The following is a 20,692-nucleotide window of genomic DNA, read 5'->3' as shown; positions in this document are numbered from 1 at the left end:
ATTCGTGAGCAATCCGGACGTCCCATGGTCGTGAAAGCTGCTATAGGAGAGCGAGTTTTCTTTTTCACTATTTAAAAACTACTAACAATTGCGTGATGTTTATTTGTAGTAACAGATGGTCATCGGGCTGAAACCTTAACTCCAACTTCCTCTCCCCACAGACCCTGCCAGGTTGTCCCAGCAAGGCCCATTCGTAAATGTTGATATTAAATAAATTGTTCCTTCTATCATCATTAATGACTTAGAAAACACAATATAGAGCCATATATCCAAGTTTGCCGATGGTGCAAAGGTTGGTGCTACGGTAAGTCGTGTAGCCAGCAGCATATAATTACAAAGATATATTGATAGCTTAAGTGAATGGGCGAAACCGTGCCTGATGGATTTCAACGCAGGTACTTATGTCGTCATTCATTTTAGACCAAAAATGTAGATCGGAGTATTGATTACATAGTGCACAGATCGGAACAGTGGACTTCCGAAGTTATTTCGGGTTCATGCACACAGACCACTAAAAGGTAGCAGTAAGGTACAGAAATAATCAAGAAATCGCACAGCATATAAGGCTTTATAACGAGAGGCTAGAATATAAAGGAGAGGAAGTTATTCTACAGCTAACAGATACTTGGTTCTATGTACAGTTCTGGGCACCGGCCGTTAGAAAGTATGGATTGACGATGGAGGGTTTGCAGTGCACATTCACCAAAACGTTACCAGCGCTCCAAGGGTTAAAATATGAGGAGAGATTACATAAACTGGGCTTCCACTTCCCGGAATTTAGAAGGTTGGGGCATTTGATTGAGGTTTTTAAGATTTTGAAACGAATTGATCAGGTAGATAGAGAGAAACCTTTTTTGCCATTGGTGGCCGAATCTAGGACAAGGGGACATAATTGTAAAATCAGAGGCAGGCCATTCGGGAAAGAAGTTAGGAAGCATTTGTTCACGTGAAGGTTGGCAGCAGTGTGGAACTCTCTCCCACAAAATAGCAGTATATGCCAGCTCAACTAATAATGTTAACCTGAGATCGGTACATCTTTGCTAGACATGCGTTGAAATGATGTGTTGCCAAAGCAGATGGATGGAGTTAAGACACAGCTCAGACAGGAATTCAGTGAATGGCGAAAAGGCTCAAGGGGCTGAATGGCCTCCTCCTGTTCCTATGTTCAGAACACCAATTGTAAATGAAGAAACGCTGTCTTGAAGGGTGAATTATAAATATGGCACCATCCCTTGCAGAGATCAAATGACTTTTAATCCATTTCATACCAAAATTGTCTGGAGGTTTTACTTTCAACCCCCGTTGCCTGAGCATCTACCAGAAGTGGTGTTTGAGCACACGTGAACACACTTCTATTAGAATTTAATCTAACGCCTTAAACACTCGGCCATCCTGGTGATAGAATCCATGCCGCGCAGTGCTTGAAAATTCGACAAATCCCTTGCAGACTCTAAATTTAGTTTTCAGCGCCGAGCAAACTACACGTCAGCATAATCTAAAAATGTAAGAGGATAAAGACATTTTCTTAAAGCTATGGATGGTGAAAAGCTGAACTGCAAAAGCACAGTAGCTGGGCAAGTGATGCATTGAACTGATCGTGCGTAACTAAACAAGAACTCCCTCGGCTTTTAGCCCATAGACCATGTAACCCTCCGGTTCAACACCGAACAGCTATGAAGGAATAATGTTAAAATGCACGTGAAACACTCAGGATCAGCAAGCTGTAAACTGAACCAGCGCTTAAAGGGTTAACACGTGAGGTGCAGAGTAAAATGATGTGGGGGAGCGATGGAGAGAGTGACGGAGAGAAGGTAATAGTTGGACGGATAAACAGAGACCCAATTAGAAAAGCTTACAGAAAGTGACTGAGACTGAGTGAGACATACAAAGAGACTGACACAAGGAAAGAAATACAGCAACAGAGAGAAATAGAGCGAATCATAGAGCGAGAAAAAGAGAAACATCACATTAAAGGCACGGGCGCGAATTAAAGCCGTGACCTGAGGTTTACCGGTGATAACACAAGCTCACTGAGGTAGAGGATTGTCGCATCATAGAACCATAGAATGACGCACTTTCCCCACAGACCTGCACATTGTTCGTCATCAAGTATTTATCCAATTCCCTCCTGACTATTGCATCAGCGATCGGATCTGCTTCCACCAAAAGTTCAGACAATGCATTCCAGACCATAGCTACCCTCTGGGCAATAAAAAAATCTCATCCCCTCAGTAATAAAACAATCTCATCTCACCTTGCGTTCTTTTGCCAATTAAATTAATAATTTAAACCTGCGATCGATAGTTTTCTTTTAGACAAGGGTACGAATGGATTAGACGTTCAAAGCAGGTGGGTGAAGTTAAGGTCCAGGTCAGCCATGACCTCACTGAATGGTGGAATAGGCTCGAAGAGTTGAATGGCCCACTCCTTTTTCTATTTTCTCTCAATTGGCGGAGCACCTGCTGTAAATGTAGGATCGCTGCCTGGAAATGTGAAATATAAATATTGAAATTTCCTTTCCAATGATTACAATACTTCGATGAGTTATCACAATCGATAACATCCAACATTGGGGGGCTCAGAATTCACACATAATGATGTACATTCAATCTTCACTCAGAGCCCTTAACCACTCGGCCATCCTGGTGATATAAACAGCGACGCGCAGTTGTACACAATTCAACAAATTCCTTTCACGTCAAAATACAAATCCATTGATAATGCCAGTGATTTGAAAGCTGCTGTGGGAAAATTAACATCAGTTACTTTCCGGTTTCCTGGTCCTCACCGTCTCCCTTTCACTGTGGGCGTCCAATCCCGCTACACCTCCATCCCCCACCAGGACGGCTGGATGACCCTCCGCTTCTTCCTTGAACGGAGGCCATCACAGTCACCATCCACTACCACCCTCCGCCGCCTGGCTGAACTTGTATTGAACTTACATTGAACTATTTCTCCTTTGAATCTACTCACTTCAACCAAAGAAGCCCAGCTGCTCCCAAAGCTAACTTGAAGCCACGTCCTCCCACCGTGCTGCCTGTAAGGACTCTATTCCTTTTTTGACATATAAAAAGGAGGCGTAAGGACTTGATTCTTTAAGGTAAGTGGTCTATTATTTTAAATTATAACATTTTTTCCACAGCTTTATTGTTTTCAAGGACTTTACAGTAAGGTAAGTTTATTTTTAGACCCGATTGTTTAATTGTTAATTGTTTAAAGTGGTTTGTTAAAGTTATTTATAGTTTATTTAATTATTGGGAGGCTTTTTTAAATTTTATTTAAAGTTAAACTAGTCTTTTGGGCGCCCGTACTTTTCATGAGTTTGACAGATCTTACTATCAAACTCATGAATGAAGTTTCCCCTCCCCTGATTGGCTGCATAGTGCTCACCTGATCCCAGCCGGCACATCGCTTAAACTACGCCACTGGATCAGGCAAGCACAGCATGCCAACATCTGAACCGGGCCAGTGACAGGAATTGCAAGCAGGCCCAGGCTTCAGATGTTGGCGCGCCGGGTGAGTGCACATCGTGGGCTTGCACGCACGGCAAGCCCCCAAACCTAATTTCTGGGCCAACCATCTGGATCTGTGTAAGGGCAGTCTGTGTCAGCGTAGGGACTGTCTGGGACAGTACGTTATTTCTGAATCTGTGTACGAGCTGTCTTGCCAGGGTAGCAGCTGTCTAGTTCTGCATATTATATCTGGATCTCTGTAAGCGCTGTCTGTGTCAGGGTCGGAGCTGTCAGGGTCTGTACGTTATATCTGGATCTGTGTAAGGGCAGTCTGTGTCAGGGTAGGAATTGTTTGGCTCTGTATGTTATATCTGAGTCAGTGTAGGTTCTTTCTAGGTTTGTATAGGAGCAACCAGGGTTTATGAAGAAGCTAACGAAAGGCAATCAACCTGCAACATTAACTGTTTCTCTCTCTACAGATGCTGCCAGACCTGCTCAGTATATCCAGCATTTACTGTTTTTATTTCAGATTTCCAGCATCAGCAGCACTTTGCTTTGGTTTCTATGATGCAGATGCCTGGGTCTGTGTAGGAATATCTGGGTCTGTGCAGGATCTGTCTGGATTTGTGTATGAGTGTCTGGGTCTTTGTAGGAGCTGTCTGTGTCTGTGTAGGTAGGTCTGGGTCTGAGCAGGAGCTGTCTGGGTCTGTGTAGGAATGTCTGTGTTGGAGCGGCCTGGGTCTGCGTAGGAGCTGTCTAGTTCTGAATAGGAATGTCTGGGTCTGTGTTTGTGCTGTCTGGTTCTGTGTAGGAATGCCGGGGACCGTGTAGGCACATTCTGTGCCTTTCTTGGAACTGTCTATGCCCATGTAGGAAGTTTCCATGTCAGTGTAGTAGCTTATGCATAGCTGCTGGCTGAGTCATTGTTGGAATTGTCTGGGTCTATGTAGGAGCGAATGGGTCAGAGCAGGAGCTCTTGGGTCAGCACATGTGTTCCATGGATCAGTGTTGGAGCTATCTGGTTTTCTGTAGGATAGTCTGTGCCTGTGACGGTGCTCCCTGTGTCAGGGTAGGAGCACCCTGTGTCTGTGTAGGACAGTCTGTGCCTGTGATGGTGCTCCCTGCTTCTGGGTAGGAGCTCCCTGGGCCTGTGTAGGACAGTCGGTGCCTGTGGTGACGCTCCCTGTGTCAGTATAGGAGCTCCCTGGGTCTGTGTAGTTAAGTCTGTGTCTGTGATGGTGCTACCAGTGTCAGGGCAGGAGCTGACTGGGTCTGTGTATGAAAGTCTGTGCTTGTGATGGTGCTCCCTGTGTCAGGGCAGGAGCTACCTGGGTCTGTGTAGGAAAGCCTGTAATTGTGGTGGTGCTCCCTGTGTTAGGGTAGGAGCTGACTGGCTCCGTCTATAAAGTCTGTGCCTGTGATGGTGCTCCCTCTGTCACCTTCTAGGTCTGAATATGCTTACGGGTCTGAACCGAAGTTTTCTGGGACTAAATAGGAACTGCTTTGATCTTTATAGACAAAAACATCTGTCTGATGGGGCTGAGATTTCGTCAAAAGGTCACAGCGTCTTCGTCCTCACCTGTGCTTTGTAAAGCAGTTTTATTTACGTTTTAATTTACAGATGGGTGAAATGATAATCAGGGGCGGTTGGAGCCTCAGCGCCCCCGGGTGAGACAGGGGTGAATCTGCCCGGGCCTGTTCCTGAATGTGCAAATGTGGCAGAAATCACGATGGGCATGGGAGGACATGGCTGGGACAGTAAACCCCCTGCCCAAACAAAACTTGCCTCAGTCACAGAAACGAATGGTTACTTCCTGGGCGGTTGTTGCATCACTCACTGCCTCCATGTTTTCACACTGCCTTTGCTGAGATATTGTGCAAATCTGAGGCCTCGCACCAAACTAATGCAGAAATGCTGCTGCTGCTCTCGGGATGGGCACCTGCTGCCTCTATACATTACCGTCCTAACAATTAATTAACTGTCTGAGTGGAGCAGTGCAGCGCTTCAGAAGACTGGCAGACAAGGCAATGTCAGAGCTGTCCCGGGCTCAAGTGATCTGCTTATCAAGAACAGCCAACACATGGCTTACTTATGCAAACGCTCTAAGTGCCACTTTTCATGCCAATGGCCCGTTGGTCTAGGGGTATGATTCTCGCTTCGGGTTGGTTAGTTTAGATTATGCGAGAGGTCCCGGGTTCAAATCCCAGACTTACTTTTGACCTTGAATTCCCTTTGAAACATTTGGAAAGATAAAAGAGAAGTTTCCAAATCAATCCACGTGAATCTCAAGCGCTTTGGTAAGAGGGTCAGTGTAAATATGCCGGATCAAAGGTAATCTCTACGGCCTATTGTTTGTATAAACGAGTTTTTTCTGGAAGTTGAATGCGATATTCAACCAGTTCTGGATTTTCATTGCATTGAAGTAGATAAATGAACGAAAGATTTGTATTTATCGTGCGCCTTTTACCACAAACGGACGTCCCAAAGCACTTTACAGCCAATGAAGTACTGTTGTACATCACTGTTGTAATGTAGGAAACATGGTTACCAATTTGCGCACAGCAAGCTGCCACAAACTGCAATCAGATAATGACCAGATCATCTGTTATTTTTTGTTATGTTGATTGAGGAATAAAAATTGGCCAGAATGATTGATGTCCCAGTTTTATTCAGTATACATGCAGTCATTAAGATAAATAATGATTGGGACTGGGAAGGACACAGTTTTCACACCTACCCGCATTGATCACAAGCTCCTTACCTCTGAGGAAGGCCATTCAGCCCATTCTAATACAGCCCTCCAGAGCATCCATAGTCTTCACCTCATTGTTTAATCCAGTTTATTCCTAAATCATTCCAAGGGTTTAACCACCACCGCTCTGCCTGGAGTCCATTCTAAGTGTTGATCATTCTCCTGATATCAGCCCTAAAGAGATCACTTTTACTTTTGAGGCTGTTTCTTCTTGTAATCTGGTATTCCACACGAGTTACTTTCTTGTAGATCTCTCCATTGCCGCAGCTGCCTCCATACTAGGCTGACAATTTCGATTTTAACCCCGAGCGGGTAGGGGTAAAATCCCTCCACGTGTGTATGTTTGTTCAACAGTATCCAGGTGTGTCTGGTACTGTTGCTCCCTCCTCTGGCCGCTGTGTAGTATTGCACCACCTGGCGCTGCTGCAGCCTCCTCTGGCCGCTGTGCAGTATTGCACCATCTGGTACTTCTGCTCCCTCCTCTGGCCGCTGTGCAGTATTGCACCACCTGGTTCTGCTGCTCCCTCTGCTGGCTGCTGCGCAGTACTGCTGTGTATGGTTGAACCTGGTCCAACTTCGACGACCTCTGCTTCTAGCTGTGCCAGAACTGGAAAAGGAGAATGAAGCGACCTTCCAGAAAAGAAGGAGTGAAAGGACGATTTCTTGATCCAGTCTGCAGACACCTAATATAGGGTAAACTTATCTGAGAAGGAAGAGAACAGAATTCCTCGAACTTAGAGCGGGTGTAATGCTTTCAACCTTCGACCTGCTCCGACATTACATTAGTTCATGGCTGATCTGCACCTCACCTACATTTGTCTGGCGTTGCTCCATATAGCTTGATCCCCTTACCTAACAACAACTTGCCGATCTCAGTCTTGGAAGCAACAATTGACCCCCACGGAATTATTGGGGAGAGAGTTCCAGATTCCTACAAACCTTTATGTGAAAAGATGCTTTCGGATTTGACTTTTGAATGCAACGGCTGTAGTTTTAAGTTTTTCCCCCTTGTACTTGATTCCCCAGTCAGAGGAAGGAGTTTAACTCTATCTACACTATTAAACCTTTTAACACTTAAAACACCATGATCAGCTCACCCATCAACCTACTACATTCAAGAGAACAGAAGCCTAATTTATGCAATTAATCCTCATAATTTAACCCTGTAAGCCACGGTATTAATCTGGTAAATCTGCACTGCACCACTCCAAGGACAATATATTCTTCCTGCGTGCGGTGACCAGAACAGAAAACAACAGGCTTGACTATTCCAAAGCACGCCTGGCCGGCCTTCTACGTTCTATCCTTCAGAAAACTGAGGTAATCCTGCCTGCCCATGTCCTTACTCGCACCAAGTCCCATCCAGCCATCACTCCTGTGCTTACTGACCTGGATTGGCAGGGCAGCAATTTCTGTGTGAATAAATGGGAGAATCGGACATTATAGGGACGTGGGAGGCTATAGAAACGTGGAGCGAACGTGGACTTTTACATTATGAGTCTCAATTTAGACAAACCAGAATCGCTGAATGGCAGCTTATGATCAATTATGATTATGGAGCCTGACATTGCTCGGAACTCGAATCACAATAATGATGCATTGAAGGCGTGCGTCATTATTATTACATATATGTTGCAGCAAGCGCGAGGCAAGATGCTTTGTGCTGCGCAAGAAACTGATGGTTATTCACTACAAATGGTAACATATTGTGCTTGTCCGGGATTTGTACATGTGACCTCACATATCAATCAGTGAAACCCTTTAGCGAGAATCACACCACCAAATCAACGAGCCGTTGGCAACATAGCCGTTCAGCCAGTGTAGAATTTAACTGCCACCAAAACCCCATCAGCCCGCCTTTCAAACAGCGTGTGCCCATTCCATCTCGGTTTCCATTCGGGGAAAATCCTCTCTGACACATCTAGGTGAGTGGAATGAGCCCAGGAAATCACCCTGGCCCTGTATCCCTCACAGTATCGAGCTGTTGCAAGAGGTGAAGCTGTCCCAGCCAGAAACAGGTCCAGCTCTCGCTTGAAGAAATTCAGCGAATCGGCATCCACTGCCCGAACCAGCAGATTGTTCCAGAGTTAAACATAGAAACATAGAAGATAGGAGCAGGAGTAGGCCATTCGGCACCTCGAGCCTACTCCGCCATTCAATGCGATCATGGCTGATCATCTAACTTCAGTACCCTGTCCCTGCTTTCCCCCCATACCCCTTGATCCCTTTAGCCTTAAAAAATATATGCTACTCCTTCTTGAATATATTTAATGAATTGGCCTCTACTGCCTTCTGTGGTAGAGAATTCCACAGGTTCACCACTCCCTGGGTGAAGAAATTCCTTCACATTTCTGTCCTAAATGGCTTACCCCTTATCCTTAGACTGTGACCCCTAGTTCTGGACTCCCCGGCCATCGGGAACATCCTTCCTGCATCGAGTCTGTCCAGTCCTTCAGAATGTTATAAGTTTCAATGAGATCCCCTCTCATTCTTCTAAACTCCAGCGAGTATATGCCCAATCGAACCAATCTCTCCTCATACATCATTCCTGCCATCCCAGGTATCAGCCTGGTGAATGTTCGCTGAACTCCTTCCATGGCAAGAACATCCTTCCTCAGATAAGGCGACCAAAACAGCAAACAATACTCAAGATGTGGTCTCACCAAGCCCCTGTACAACTGTAGCAGGACATCCTTGTTCCTGTACTCAAACCCTTTCGCTACGAAGGCCAACATACCATTTGCCTTCTTAACCGCCTGCTGCACCTGCATGCTTACCTTCAGCGACTGGTGCACAAGGACACCCTGGTCTCGTTGCCCTTCCCCTTCTCCCAATCTATTACCATTTAGATAATAATCTGCCTTCCTGTTTTTGCCAACAAAGTGGATACCCTCGCATTTATCCACTTTATATTGCATCTGCCATGCTTTTTGCCCAATCACCCAACCTGTCCAAATGACCCTGGAGTTTCTCAGCATCCTCTTCACAGCACACAAGCCCACCCAGCTTTGTTTCGTCTGCAAATTTGGAGATATTACATCTAGTTTCCTTGTCTAGATCATTAATATATATTTTGAATAGCTTGGGCCGAAGGACCGATCCGTGCAGTACCCCACTAGTCACTGCCGGCCACTCAGAAAAAGACCTGTTTATTCCAACTCTTTGCTTTCTGTCTGCCAACCAGTTCTCTATCCAAGTCAATAACTTGCCGCCAATCCCTTGTGCCTTAACTTTACACGCCAATCTCTTATGCGGGACCTTATCGACAGCCTTCTGGAAGTCGAAATACACCACATCCACTCGTTCTCCCTTATCTATTTTAGCAGTTACAACCTCAAAAAACTCCAGTGGATTAGTCAAGCACGAATTACGTTTTTTAAATCCACGTTGATTTTGTCCGATCCTGTCACTGCTTTCCAAGTGCTCTGCTATTACATCTTTTATAATGGACTCTAGCATTTTCTCCACTACCAATCTCAGGCTTACCAGTCTGTAATTCCCCGTTTTCTCTCTGCCAACTTTTTTGAATAGTGGGGTAACATTAGCTACCTTCCAATCCATGGGAACTGTTCCAGATTCCATCAAATGTTGGAAGATGATCAGCAAATCATCTATTATTTCGAGGGCCACTTCCTTAAGTATCCTAGGATGTAGGTTATCAGGCCCTGGGGATTTATCGGCCTTCAATCCCATCAATTTCCCTAACAGCATTTCCCGACATATACTGATTTCTTTCAGTTCCTCACTTTCATCAGACTCTATGTTCCCCGACATCTCTAGGAGGTTATTTATGTCCTCCTTTGTGAAGACAGGACCAAAATATGTATTTAATTGGTCAGCCATTTCTTTGTTCCCCATTATAAATTCCCCTGATTCTGACTGCAAGGGACCTACACTTGACTTCACCAATCTTTTTCTCTTCAGATATCTATAAGAGCTTTTACAGTCAGTTTTTATGTTCCCTGAAAGCATACTCTCATATTCTAATTTCCCTTTCTGAATTAATCTCTTTGTCCTTATTTGTTGAATCCTAAACTGCTCCCAATCCTCAGGTTTACTGCTTTTTCTGGCCAATTTATATGTCCTCTCCTTGGATCTTATGCTATCCCTTATTTCCCTTGTTAGCCACGGTTGCGTCACCTTTTTTGTTTTATTTTTATGCCAAACTGGGATGAACAAATTCTGTAGTTTATCCATGCGGTCTTTGAATGTGTGCCATTGCCTATCCACCGTCAACCCTTTGAGTGACTTTCCCCAATCAATCCTACCCAACTCGCACCTCAGACCATCATAGATTCCTTTATTTACATTTAGGACCCTTGTCTCTGGGTCGACTACTTCATTCTCCATCTTAATGAAGAATTCGATCATTTTATGATCGCTCCGACCCAAGGGTCCTCGTACAACAAGATTGCTAATTAATCCTTTCTCGTTACGTAATACCTAGTCTAAGATGGCCTGCTCTCTGGTTGGTTCCTCGACGTATTGGTCCAGGAAACCATCCCGTAAACGCTCCAGGAATCCCTCCTCCACAGTATTGTTACTAATTTGGTTAGCCCAATCTATATGTAGATTAAAGTCACCCATGATGACTGCTGTGCCCTTATTGTCCTCTTCTCTAATTTCCCTTGTAATGCCATCCCCAGCCTCCACATTACTGTTTGGAGGTCGATATACCACTCCCACTAACGTTTTCTGACCCTTGGTTTTTCTCAGTTCTATCCATACAGATTCCACATAATCAGAGCCAATATCTTTCCTTACAATTGTGTTAATCCCTTCTTTAACCAGCAAAGCTACCCCACCTCCCTTTCCTTTTTGCCTATCTTTCCTGAATATTGAATACCCCTGCATGTTGAGTTACCAGCCTTGGCCATCCTGGAGCCATGTTTCCGTAATCCCAATCAAATCATATTCGATTACCTCTATTTGCGCAGGTAATTCATCCACCTTATTACGAATGCTCCTCGCATTAAGACACAAAGCCTCCAGGCTTGTGTTTTTTAACGGTCTTCGGCCTATTAGAATTATTATTTACTGTCAGCAGCAATTTTATGAGAGCTGCAATTCTAAAGTGAAAAGCAAAACACATTCCAGGAGAGAGACATAAGAACATAGAAACTTAGGAAATAGGAGCAGGAGTAGGCCATTCGGCCCCTCGAGCCTGCTCCGCCATTCAATGATATCATGGCTGATCATCCGAATTCAGTACCCTCTCCCTGCATTCTCCCCATATCCCTTGACCCATTTAGCCTTAAGAAATATATCTAACTCCTTCTTGAATATATTTAATGAATTGGCCTCAACTGTCTTTTGTGGTAGAGAATGCCACAGGTTCACCACTCACTGGGTGAAGAAATTCCTCCTCATCTCAGTCCTAAATGGCTTTCCCCTTATGCTTAAATTATGACCCCTGGTTCTGGACTCCCCGCCATCGGGAACAGCCTTCCTGCATCTAGTCTGTCTGTTCTGTCAGAATTTTATAAGTTTCAATGAGATCCCCTCGCATTCTTCTAAACTCCAGAGAGTACAATCCCAATGGACCAAATCTCTCCTCATACATTATTCCTGCCATCCCAGGTGTCAGCCTGGTGAATCCTCGCTGAACTCCTTCCATGGCAAGAACATCCTTCCTCAGATAAGTCGACTAAAACTGCACACAATACTCAAGATGTGGTTTCACCAGGGCCCTGTATAACTGCAGCAAGACACCTTTGTTCCTGTACTCAAACCCTTTCGCTATGAAGGCCAACATACCATTTGCCTTCTTAACCGCCTGCTGCAGCTGCATGCTAACCTTCAGCAATTGGTGCACAGGACACCCAGGTCTCTTTGCACTTCCCCTTCACCCAATCTATTGCCATTCAGATAGTAATCTGCCTTCCTATTTTTGCCACCAAAGTGGATAACTTCACATTTATTCACGTGAAATTGCATCTGCCATGATTTTTGCCCAATCCCCCAACCTGTCCAAATCATCCTGGAGTTTCTCGGCATCCTCCTCACAGCACACACGCCCACTCAGCTTTGTTTCGTCTGCAAATTTGGAGATATTACATCTACTTCCCTTGTCTAGATCATTAACATATATTTTAAATAGCTTGGGTCGAAGAACCGATCCCTGCGGTACCGCACTAGCCACTGCCTGCCACTCAGAAAAAGACCCGTTTATTCCAACTCTTTGCTTTCTGTCTGCCAACCAGTTCTCTATCCAAGTCAATACCTTGCCCCCAATCCCATGTGCCTTAACTTTACACGCTAATCTCTTATGCGGGACCTTATCGACAGCCTTCTGGAAGTCCAAATACATCACATCCACTGGTTCTACCTTATCTATTTTACCAGTTACATCCTCAAAAAACTCCAGTGGATTAGTCAAGCACGATTTACCTTTTGTAAATCCATGCTGATTTTGTCCAACCCTGTCACTGCTTTCCAAGTGCTCTGCTATTACATCTTTTATAATGGACTCTAGCATTTTCCCCACTACCAATGTCAGGCTTACCAGTCTGTAATTCCCCGTTTTCTCTCTACCAAATTTTTGAATAGTGCGGTAACATTAGCTACCCTCCAATCCATGGGAACTGTTCCAGATTCCATCGAATGTTGGAAAATGATCAGCAATGCATGTATTATTTGTAGGGCCACTTCCTTAAGTATCCAAGGATGTAGGTTATCAGGCCCTGGGGGATTATCGGTCTTCAATCCCATGAATTTCCCTAACACCATTTCCGGCATATACTGATTTCTTTCAGTTCCTCCCTTTCATCAGACTCTATGTTCCCCGACATCTCTAGGAGGTTATTTGTGCCCTCCTTTTTGAAGACAGAACCAAAATATGTATTTAATTGGTCTGCCATTTCTTTACTCCCCATTATAAATTCCCCTGATTCTGACTGCAAGGGACCCACGCTTGACGTCGCCAATCTTTTTCTCTTCAGAAATCTATAAAAGCTTTTACAGTCAGTTTTTATGTTCCCTGAAAATTTACTCTCATATTCTAATTTCCCTTTCTTAATTAATCCCTTTGTCCTCCTTTGTTGAATCCTAAACTGCTCCCAATCCTCAGGATTACTGCTTTTTCTGTCCAATTTATATATCCTCTCCTTGGATCTTATGCTATCCCTAATATCGCTTGTTAGCCACGGTTGTGTCACCTTTTTTGATTTATTTTTATTCCAAACTGTTTTGAACAAATTCTGTCGTTTATCCATGCGTTCTTTGAATGTGTGCCATTGCCTATCCACCGTCAACCCTTTGAGTGCCATTCCCCAATCAATCCTACCCAACTCGCACCTCAGACCATCATAGTTTCCTTTATTTACATTTAGGACACTAGTCCATAGGTCGACTACTTCATTCTCCATCTTAATGAAGAATTCGATCATTTTATAATCGCTCCGACCCAAGGGGCCTCGTACAACAAGATTGCTAATTAATCCTTTCTCGTTACATCCAGTCTGTCTGTCCTGTTAGAATTGTATAAGTTTCAATGAGATCCCCTCTCAATCTTCTAAACTCTAGCGAATATGAGCCTAATCGACCCAATCTCTCTTCATACATCATTACTTCCATTCCAGGTATCAGGCTAGTGAATCTTCGCTGCACTCCCTGCATGGCAATAAAATCCTTCCTCAGATAAGGCGACCAAAACTGCACACAATACTCAAGGTGTGGTCTCACCAAGGCGTGTACAACTGCAGCAAGAGATCCTTGCTCCTGTACTCGAATCCTCTCACTGAAGGCCCTTAATATCACGAAACCGTATCGCCAACAATAAACAGGGTCAGCGATTTGAGAATTTAATATCTTGGAGCCGACATTTTCGCGGCTGCGATGGCCGAGTGGTTAAGGCGTTGGACTTGAATTCCAATGGGGTTTCCCCGCGCAGGTTCGAGCCCTGCTCCCCGCGGGCTTTTCATTATGATAATTAATTACTTCAAATAAATTATTTTCTTCAATCTGCTCCCTCTGGGAGGATTTTGGAATTTTCAATGCCGGTTTTAAGGAAACTAAAGGATTGCCGAGAGAACTGGATCACTTTCTTCAAGAAGGTTTGCTGACCGAATTCCAAAAGTTTTCTGCAGATTGTCCGGAAGCTCCAGATAAGGAGGCCTCGACAGTCTCTGAGGTACCTTCCCATACACTCGGTGCTGTCCGGTAGCATCAGTATGTGTAACCATGGGAGAGAGAGAATGGAAAGTCACTGGAAGGCTTGTTTCTGTCAGCAGCAATGGTACAAGAGGAGCCATTCTAAAGTGAAAAGCAGAAAACATTCCAGTAGACAGGCCAGGAGACAGACAAACGGAGTGCAGATCTGGAAGACAGACCAGAAAAAAAACAAGGAGGACACCAACTCATAATTCATCTCTCCCTCTCCCGAAGCAGAAGAATTGAACATTCTGAGTTTTGAGTTGTACCACTGAGGTTGCACAAGTCTCTCTCTGTAAAACTTGTATTATTATGTCAATAAAACGATTTGTTCGAAAGGTTTGAAGCTTCATTTCCCAAGGAATTTTCTTGTATAATCGGGCTGCATTGGTTCCGAAGGCCGGCTCTGCTTTCGCAGAACTTGACTGTCGAGAGGTCCCGCAGGTCTAAATGTATCGACTGGTTTCAAAGCACCAACTCAGATTGGGGCGTATGGGACATGTGGCCCAGGAAGAGCGGTGGTAGCAGAGCATACTTAGCAGTTTAAGTGGCTGAAAGTGAATGTTAGATTGAGGAAATACCGCAGGAAAATTACAATGAAATTGAAGGGGGAAGGTAAACGAGAGCTATTGATTGTGGACGGAAGAAAAGTCTGCGTTACGTTTCGGTTTGGAGCCGAAGTTGCTGCGGCCAGAATGCAGATTATTAATCACTATACGAGCACGGCACCACACATCAACAACTGGAGCTCTGCAAAGTATCGCATGGCACTGCTTAGGAAACATGGATTTTTGGTGAAGAGTCCAAAATCAGCACCGGCAGAAATACAGAAGCGGTGAAATTCAACGCATGGCTCGCAGCCACTGGAGCCTTCATCCAGAATGGGAACTGGTGCAGGCACAGTTACATTTAAAAGAATTGTAGCCTTTTCACACGAGAAGAAACTCACCATTGGAGATTCTTTAAAAATAGGCCCCGCTGGGAATCGAACCCAGGATCTCTTGTTTACTAGACAGACGCTTGGACCAGCTAAGCCACGGGGCCGAATGCTGGCACACCTTCTCGCCCCCACTCACTGATGTCTATCAGCTTCCGGTCACTGTCTTCTGGACTCTCAGGCCGTTTCTTATTTCTCCAGCTCTCTTGTCCATTCCGCCATATGTCCCATTGCTCTCTGTATCTCCCGCTTAATTTATCTCAGTGTCAATCTGTGAGGTGATTCTGAATGATTACCCTATGTTTGTGTCTTATATGAAATAAATGGGGGGATCAGACAACTCTTCCTCTGACACTGGGGAACAAATAAGCCAACAGTTATAACACGATATTGTTTACTGTGATGCAGCAAATACAATATTCCATCTTAAAAGTTTCAGTTTCAATTCTGTGCAAAAGAAACTGTGACTCCAACGTGTTTCCAATAGCCTGCCTTTTAATCTGACGTCACAAACGCCACCATTGCACCTCAAGGTGATTCATAACTAATAAACAGAGAAGTCAAGCACTGAAAGGGTATTTGTAGAAAGGGTTGTGAGACTGTGGAATGCACTGGCCCAGCAAGCAGCAGATTTAAAACAAGGTTTAAAAACCGGCAGGCTGTGGGAGGAAGGGGGCAGAGAGGCAAGAGAGACACAGGAAAGATCAACTTGGAAACTATTGGCCCCGAATCTAATTTAAATCCCCCCACTGTATTTCAACCCATTTAATGTCAGATTCACAAATTGATGCATGTGAGCAATATTGGACATTTATCGCTGTCTCTGGTCTAAAATAACTGCTTTATTATTTGATCCCACCCGCTATGTTTAGGCTCTACCCTGAATATTTAACTCCGACCTAGGATCAGTTTCTAATCTGGAGACAAGGTTTCTGCAGCCGGCGGGCAGGGAGCAGAGGCTGTGGCTGATCTGTGTCATGTGGGAGCAGAACACAATGTTTCTGCTGTTTATTTTCATTACCCTGCAGAATATTCCATACTGTTCTCAACATCTTACATACCGTTAAATATCGGAAGTTTTCTTTTATTGTAATGACCGCTGCGATTCTTCTGGACTTGCTGAATTTGCAGCAAATGAAATATCACGAAACCGTCATCGCCAACAATAAACAGGGTCAGCGATTTGAGAATTTAGTATCTTGGAGCCAACATTTTCGCGGCTGCGATGGCCGAGTGGTTAAGGCGTTGGACATGAAATCCAATGGGGTTTCCCCGCGCAGGTTCGAGCCCTGCTCGCAGCGGGTTTTCTCATTATGATAATTAATTACGTCAAGTAAATTATTTTCTTCAATCTGCTCCCTCTGGGAGGATTTTGGAATTTTCAATGCCGGTTTTAAGGAAAAAAAGGATTGCCGAGAGAACTGGATCACTTACTTCAAGAAGGTTTGCTGACCGAATTCCAAAGGTTTTCTGCAGATTGTCTGGAAGCTCCAGATAAGGAGGCCTCGACAGTCTCTGAGGTACCTTCCCATACACTCGGTGCTGTCCGGTAGCATCAGTCTGTGTATCCATGGGAGAGAGAGAATGGAAAGTCACTGGAAGGCTTGTTTCTGTCAGCAGCAATGGTACAAGAGCTGCCATTCTAAAGTGAAAAGCAGAACACATTCCAGGAGACAGGCCAGGAGACAGACAAACGGAGTGGAGATCTGGAAGACTGACCAGAAAAAAAACAAGGAGGACACCAACTCATAATTCATCTCTCCCTCTCCCGAAGCAGAATAATTGAACATTCTGAGTTTTGAGTTGCACCACTGAGGTTGTACAAGTCTCTCTCTGTAAAACTTGAATTATTATGTCAATAAAACGATTTGTTTGAAAAGTTTGAAGCTTCATTTCCCAAGGAATTTTCTTGTATAATCGGGCTGCATTGGTTCCGAAGGCCGGCTCTGCTTTCGCAGAACGTGACTGTCGAGAGGTCTCGCAGGTCTAAATGTATCGACTGGTTTCAAAGCACCAACTCAGATTGGGGCGTATGGGACATGTGGCCCAGGAAGAGCGGTGGTAGCAGAGCATACTTAGCAGTTTAAGTGGCTGAAAGTGAATGTTAGATTAAGGAAATACCGCAGGAAAATTACAATGAAATTGAAGGGGGAAAGTAAACGAGAGCTATTGATTGTGGACGGAAGAAAAGTCTGCGTTATGTTTCGGTTTGGAGCCGAAGTTGCTGCGGCCAGAATGCAGATTATTAATCACTATACGAGCACGGCACGACACATCAACAACTGGAGCTCTGCAAAGTATCGCATGGCACTGCTTAGGAAACATGGATTTTTGGTGAAGAGTCCAAAATCAGCACCGGCAGAAATACAGAAGCGGTGAAATTCAACGCATGGCTCGCAGCCACTGGAGCCTTCATCCAGAATGGGAACTGGTGCAGGCACAGTTACATTTAAAAGAATTGTAGCCTTTTCACACGAGAAGAAACTCACCCCTGGAGATTCTTTAAAAATAGGCCCCGCTGGGAATCGAACCCAGTATCGTTTGTTTATTGGCCAGACGCTTTGACCAGCTAAGCCACGGGGCCGAATGCTGTCACAACTTCTCGCCCCCACTCACAGATGTCTATCAGCTTCCGGTCACTGTCTTCTGGACTCTCAGGCCGTTTCTTATTTCTCCAGCCCTCTTGTCCATTCCGCCATATGTCCCATTGCTCTCTGTATCTCCCGCTTAATTTATCTCAGTGTCAATCTGTGTGGTGATTCTGAATGATTACCCTATGTTTGTGTCTTATATGAAATAAATGGGGGGATCAGACAACTCTTCCTCTGACACTGGGGAACAAATAAGCCAACAGTTAGAAGACGATATTGTTTACTGTGATGCAGCAAATACAATATTCCATCTTAAAAGTTTCAGTTTCAATTCTGTGCAAAAGAAACTGTGACTCCAACGTGTTTCCAATAGCCTGCCTTTTAATCTGACGTCACAAACGCCACCATTGCACCTCAAGGTGATTCATAACAAATAAACAGAGAAGTCAAGCACTGAAAGGGTATTTGTAGAAAGGGTTGTGAGACTGTGGAATGCACTGGCCCAGCAAGCAGCAGATTTAAAACAAGGTTTAAAAACCGGCAGCCTGTGGGAGGAAGGGGGCAGAGAGGCAAGAGAGACACAGGAAAGATCAACTTGGAAACTATTGGCCCGAATCTACTTTAAATCCCCCCACTGTATTTCAACCCATTTAATGTCAGATTCACAAATTGATGCATGTGAGCAATATAGGACATTTATCGCTGTCTCTGGTCTAAAATAACTGCTTTATTATTTGATCCCACCCGCTGTGTTTAGGCTCTACCCTGAATATTTATCTCCGACCTAGAATCAGTTTCTAATCTGGAGACAAGGTTTCTGCAGCCGGCGGGCAGGGAGCAGAGGCTGTGGCTGATCTGTGTCATGTGGGAGCAGAACACAATGTTTCTGCTGTTTATTTTCATTACCCTGCAGAATATTCCATACTGTTCTCAAGGTCTTACATACCGTTAAATATCGGAAGTTTTCTTTTATTGTAATGACCGCTGCGATTCTTCTGGACTTGCTGAATTTGCAGCAAATTAAATATCACGAAACAGTCATCGCCAACAATAAACAGGGTCAGCGATTTGAGAATTTAGTATCTTGGAGCCGACATTTTCGCGGCTGCGATGGCCGAGTGGTTAAGGCGTTGGACTTGGAATCCAATGGGGTTTCCGCGCTCTGGTTCGAGCCCTGCTCGCGGCGGGTTTTCTCATTATGATAATTAATTACGTCAAGTAAATTATTTTCTTCAATCTGCTCCCTCTGGGAGGATTTTGGAATTTTCAATGCCGGTTTTAAGGAAAATAAAGGATTGCCGAGAGAACTGGATCACTTACTTCAAGAAGGTTTGCTGACCAAATTCCAAAGGTTTTCTGCAGATTGTCTGGAAGCTCCAGATAAGGAGGCCTCGACAGTCTCTGAGGTACCTTCCCATACACTCGGTGCTGTCCGGTAGCATCAGTCTGTGTATCCATGGGAGAGAGAGAATGGAAAGTCACTGGAAGGCTTTTTTCTGTCAGCAGCAATGGTACAAGAGCTGCCATTCTAAAGTGAAAAGCAGAACACATTCCAGGAGACAGGCCAGGAGACAGACAAACGGAGTGGAGATCTGGAAGACTGACCAGAAAAAAAACAAGGAGGACACCAACTCATAATTCATCTCTCCCTCTCCCGAAGCAGAAGAATTGAACATTCTGAGTTTTGAGTTGCACCACTCAGGTTGTACAAGTCTCTCTCTGTAAAACTTGTATTATTATGTCAATAAAACGATTTGTTTGAAAAGTTTGAAGCTTCATTTCCCAAGGAATTTTCTTGTATAATCGGGCTGCATTGGTTCCGAAGGCCGGCTCTGCTTTCGCAGAACGTGACTGTCGAGAGGTCTCGCAGGTCTAAATGTATCGACTGGTTTCAAAGCACCAACTCAGATTGGGGCGTATGGGACATGTGGCCCAGGAAGAGCGGTGGTAGCAGAGCATACTTAGCAGTTTAAGTGGCTGAAAGTGAATGTTAGATTAAGGAAATACCGCAGGAAAATTACAATGAAATTGAAGGGGGAAAGTAAACGAGAGCTATTGATTGTGGACGGAAGAAAAGTCTGCGTTATGTTTCGGTTTGGAGCCGAAGTTGCTGCGGCCAGAATGCAGATTATTAATCACTATACGAGCACGGCACGACACATCAACAACTGGAGCTCTGCAAAGTATCGCATGGCACTGCTTAGGAAACATGGATTTTTGGTGAAGAGTCCAAAATCAGCACCGGCAGAAATACAGAAGCGGTGAAATTCAACGCATGGCTCGCAGCCACTGGAGCCTTCATCCAGAATGGGAACTGGTGCAGGCACAGTTACATTTAAAAGAATTGTAGCCTTTTCACACGAGAAGAAACTCACCCCTGGAGATTCTTTAAAAATAGGCCCCGCTGGGAATCGAACCCAGTATCGTTTGTTTATTGGCCAGACGCTTTGACCAGCTAAGCCACGGGGCCGAATGCTGTCACAACTTCTCGCCCCCACTCACAGATGTCTATCAGCTTCCGGTCACTGTCTTCTGGACTCTCAGGCCGTTTCTTATTTCTCCAGCCCTCTTGTCCATTCCGCCATATGTCCCATTGCTCTCTGTATCTCCCGCTTAATTTATCTCAGTGTCAATCTGTGTGGTGATTCTGAATGATTACCCTATGTTTGTGTCTTATATGAAATAAATGGGGGGATCAGACAACTCTTCCTCTGACACTGGGGAACAAATAAGCCAACAGTTAGAAGACGATATTGTTTACTGTGATGCAGCAAATACAATATTCCATCTTAAAAGTTTCAGTTTCAA

General features: G+C 44.5%; 4 non-coding genes across 4 annotated transcripts; 3 read left to right on the top strand and 1 right to left on the bottom strand.

The window, feature by feature from the left end:
• Positions 1-14,032: 14,032 nt before the first annotated feature.
• Positions 14,033-14,117, top strand: trnas-uga (transfer RNA serine (anticodon UGA)). Its single transcript has one exon. It is a non-coding gene; the product is annotated as a tRNA-Ser (tRNA).
• A 1,209-nt stretch (positions 14,118-15,326) lies between these two features.
• Positions 15,327-15,400, bottom strand: trnat-agu (transfer RNA threonine (anticodon AGU)). The gene has a single exon. It is a non-coding gene; the product is annotated as a tRNA-Thr (tRNA).
• A 1,112-nt stretch (positions 15,401-16,512) lies between these two features.
• trnas-uga (transfer RNA serine (anticodon UGA)) lies at positions 16,513-16,594 on the top strand. The gene has a single exon. It is a non-coding gene; the product is annotated as a tRNA-Ser (tRNA).
• Positions 16,595-18,988: 2,394 nt separating this feature from the next.
• Positions 18,989-19,070, top strand: trnap-ugg (transfer RNA proline (anticodon UGG)). Its single transcript has one exon. It is a non-coding gene; the product is annotated as a tRNA-Pro (tRNA).
• Positions 19,071-20,692: the final 1,622 nt, after the last annotated feature.

Source organism: Somniosus microcephalus, unplaced genomic scaffold (assembly GCF_052327205.1).
Source record: "Somniosus microcephalus isolate GS21.2 unplaced genomic scaffold, FLI_Smic_1.0 scaffold510, whole genome shotgun sequence".
NCBI classification, from domain to species: Eukaryota; Metazoa; Chordata; class Chondrichthyes; order Squaliformes; family Somniosidae; genus Somniosus; species Somniosus microcephalus.
This window is presented reverse-complemented; position numbering and strand designations above follow the sequence as displayed.